Source organism: Mastigoproctus giganteus, chromosome 4, assembly GCF_048544385.1.
Source record: "Mastigoproctus giganteus isolate SK-2022 chromosome 4, ASM4854438v1, whole genome shotgun sequence".
NCBI lineage: Eukaryota > Metazoa > Arthropoda > Arachnida > Uropygi > Thelyphonidae > Mastigoproctus > Mastigoproctus giganteus.
In genome coordinates, this window is record NC_143578.1 from 174,530,570 (window position 1) to 174,535,139 (window position 4,570).

The window sequence follows — 4,570 nt, forward strand, 5'->3', positions numbered from 1 at the left end:
ATTAGCAACTAAGGCCATATTGCTCCGGGTATATGCAGAAAGGTCATTCCCTGACCTTTCCGCATCCTTCATATTTGGTGGCTCACAGGCTTGAACCCCGGTCTAATCAGGAAGCATGTGCTACGCACTGCTGCTGCTGTTCCTGTCCACCTGGCTACGGGGGTGTCCCCCACCACTGTTGGTATCCTAACAAATGCACTTCACTTAGTGAGGTTAATTACTACAGCTTTTTTTCCCTAGAAAATAAAGGGATATAATATAATTGATATATTAACATTCAGTGAATTAATGAAATTTTTTTTTATGAATTCAACAATTAAATTCTGCCTTAAATGTTTTGGAAGTTTCTTACATAAAGGGGATGAATAAAATGAGTGAGAGGGCATATTCTCATTGGTAGGGGAAACAAGAACCGGGGGCATGTATATAAACTGAAGGGCTCTTCCTGAGATCCAACCCATAGATTGGATCTTGGGAAGTTTACCTCTAGTTAACAAATGACTAATCACTCAAACAAATTACATGCCAAAGTCAGTGAGCATCTGAGGAAGTTCAAGTTCAGTGAATTACTGAAACGTATCCATTGTCATTCGTTGAAAGTGTAAAATCACATCAACAAATTCTATGTATGTGTGTGTGGCTCTTTCCTAACTAAATCACAACAGCATATTTGGAAAATTTACCAGTTATACTTTGGAACCACATGTTATTTGTAATACTTGTTTGAATGGATTACATGATTGGATAAACAAAAGGAAAAAAGTTGATGCCATTTGTAATACCCCATGATATGGAGGGATCCAAAAGATCATAATGACAATCATTACTTTTGTAATGCGAATTGTAACTGGATTCTCAGCAAAGTATAAGCACAAGATTTTTTACTCAAAGCTAGATTCAGTAATGAGACTAATCCCTCAAATGACAGTATGGACTGCATTCTTTTGAAGAAAAAATTTAATGCAATGAAGGTGAAATTGGTAGAGGCCTTGAGAACTTCAGCTTATCCTGAGTATACACCCAATGAAGAAACATCATCCCCCCCAAGAGGAGTTGAATGATCTCATTAGAGATCTAAGCCATCTCTAAAGATAAATCCAAATTTGTTGCCTCAAGACTAAAGCAGAAACACCTGGTTAAGAAGAATACAAAAGTGTATCGCTACAGAAAAAGAAACCAAATTTTAATATTCTTTACAGTAAATGGTCTACTCTGCTACTGCTAAGATATCAATGGAGGGAACTGTCACTAATACATGTCCCATCTGAATGGCACTTCTTTACTGACTCCTCACAGAAAAGTCTGAAAGCTGTTCTCTTGTATAATGGGAACTTAAAGCCATCCATTGCTATTGCTCACTCTGTTTGTCTAAAGGATATGGACAATAACATGAAGACACTACTCAAAGCAATTCAATATAGCACTCATCAGTACAATAACTGCAGTGACCTCAAGAGCAAATATTGTTGTTTCCTAAGCTATAGGAAGCTTAGGAAAGCTGTTTTACAGCAGACCATTACACCAGATGTGACCAGCTTCAAAGAAGCACATATGATTCAGGAACAAGTAGTTTGTAGTATTGGTCCATTAGTGGATCCAATGAAGATTCTTCTTACACCTCTCTACAGCCGACTGGGCTAGCCAGGTGGGTAAAGTGCCTGCCTTGCAACCCAAAGGTCGGGTTTGAATCCCACCTTGGGCTTGGATCAAAGTACTGCAAAAACCTTGGGAGGTGCATTATGGCCACAGAAGCCGATGCAAAAAAAAAAAAAAAAAAACACCTCTCTACATTAAACTTGGCCTAATAAAGGGTTGTGAAAGTGATGGACAAGATGAAGTCTAGAGGATGTCATTATTAATTCAGAAGATCAGTGCTGTGAAAGTGAACAAGAGAATCTTTGTCAGGTTCAGTTGGGAGATCTTTTGCAGGATGAAAATTTTGAAAAATGCCTCAATGTATTATAACTAAAAGCATGTCAGGCTTTTAAATAGCTCTGTAGAAATATTTTGGGTAACCACATATCTCACACATACAAAGATGGAGTTCAGAATCTGTTTTATGCATATAAAGAAATGTGATGTTGCTTAAACTTAAATTGTACAAAGCATAAAAATAGAATTGTAACCAGTGTCATGTTTTGTAATGAAACTGTCTTAACTTGTACTGGTATTATCAGCAGTTTAATATGAAAATTACACATATTAAAAAAAACTTCTCACATTTGGAATCAGCATACAAACCTGTTTTAAGAAAGTGTCTACATCTTTGATGGGGAAAAAATTTCATTTTATTGACTATGTAAATTAGCTTTGGAACATTCTCTGAACCAAGATAGCACACTTCCAACTGAATGTAATTGTCATCACCTACAGGTTTACAAATGTCATTGTGGAAATGTTTTGGACAGCCACAGGTCTCATGCATAAAAAGATATAGAGTTCAGAAACTGCTTTTTGCATACAGAGAAATGAATGTCTAAAAATAAAGGTGCCATTAAACTGTTGGACATGGTGAATATTACCATTGCATTGCTTATGTGTTACTGTGTGGTGCAGTTTTACCACTATGTTCATTAAAGTGCTCTTTATTTTGAGGGTGATTCAACCACTTGGCACCATAACATGTACTGTCACTTGCTGCATGATACCATGAATTCCTTACCCGGAATGTTATTACAGTTAGAGGCTGTTTGGACATAGTGGTTTTCCTACAGGAGGAAGTACCAATGTCTATGGCTTGCTCAGTGCTATGGCTGCTTAGTGATACATTTCTTGAAGGCCACATTTTTCTTCTGTTCCCAAGAGGCCATCTCTCGTAATCCTCCTGACACAAACAATTTTCATTTTAATTCTAATATTTGTAATTAAACGAGAGTTGGAAGTTTAGAGAAACCTTGAGTGATTATTTCAGTTTGATATTTAGAGTTTATGCTGAGTGGCACTGTTAACTTTTAGGATTGTTCTTCTGTTTATTTACTTATTTCAGCTACTGGCCATTGCCTCTTCCTATATTAACTACAGCCTTTCTCTTCTTGCACTTCCTGCATAGGACTCTATATAATATTTCAACATCTGTTCAAGAGTTATCATTGTTTTAATGATTAACTCTGTGTTCCCAATAACTATTTCAGGCACTACAAGGAATCAGCAGCCAAAATTTTGTTCCATTTGGTTTTATTTTCATATACACTTTCTACAGGATTTTTAATTTTTACACACATTTGTGTTTTTGATGGAACCAGCAAATTAAATAGCATGTCAACAGGTTTCTTTGAAACATTTAGTTTGTTTTCCTATCTTTCTCATATTTAGCATTTTTCATTAGCTCATAAGCAGTGAAGCGAGAGTAAAGTCTTAGTAGGCATCCATGTTCTTTTGTTTATTCCATCAAAATTCTTTACCTTTATTCAATGCAGTGTCTCTCTATTTTATTTATTTATTATTCTTTTGCTGATGCTGTATAAGCTTGCTTCCTTGTTTCATTTTGCTAATACTAATTCAACTGGTTTCTTCCTTTTTTTGTGTGTATAGCCAAAAATTGGCTTACTAAAAGAGCTGTGTGGGAAGGTATTTGAATAAAACTTCCCACAAATTCAGCTGGACATTGCTTATGTGTTACTGTGTGGTGCAGTTTTACCACTATGTTCATTAAAGTGCTCTTTATTTTGAGGGTGATTCAACCAAGAGTTGACTTTATTTATTATTTATTTTTTTTTCAATTCACTTGTAGCATTCCATATGCTTAAATTATTTGCAAGAAAGCTTTAAGAATCTGGACTCAGTATATGACATTTTAAAGCATTTTTTGCCTAATAATGACGCAGGATGGGAAATGACTGTACCCTTCCAGTCCATATCAACAGAGGTATCTGTGATAATCATTAGATATAAAATTAATTGCCTGTTGAAGGGACAGGTAAACAAGCTATTCAAAAATTGTGATTTTCACTGAAAACATTATTAGTCATATTTATAGAAGAATGGAATCATAATACTGAACATTTAAAATAAAATAGTTCATTCATTTCCTCTTCTTTTAATTTAAATCAGGATAACCAAAACCTTTTTTCATATATATTTTTAAAGAGCATTTATTTAAGGAGCCTGTTTTTCAATACTTATACTATGTATCAGATAAAAACAGTTATAATACAGTTAAGACCTAAAGAAAACAGTAACAGACAATTGTTTTTACCATATTGTTCTTCAAGAAATAAAGGTAGGAAACCTCTAATGATACACAAGTCACCTCCCCCCCCCCATCCAACATAGCATATATGATTAAAAAAATCATCATACAATTTGAAAGGAATTTTCATTTTGTGAATATTAGAATATTAGCCATCATTTGTCACTAAAAATTATTATTATGAATCACAATAAGCTTGAAAAACGTCTTCCAGGAAATATGAGGTACAAGACTGTTCATGTATTTAGCAATGAATCGGAAAGCTACAATGAAGACATTCTTCATAAAATATAACAAAACTCTTGCATGGAGGTATCTGCTAGTTCTCCAAGTCAGTGCCAAAATTTTAGAAATCTGAATTGATACAACCAATTTGTTGAT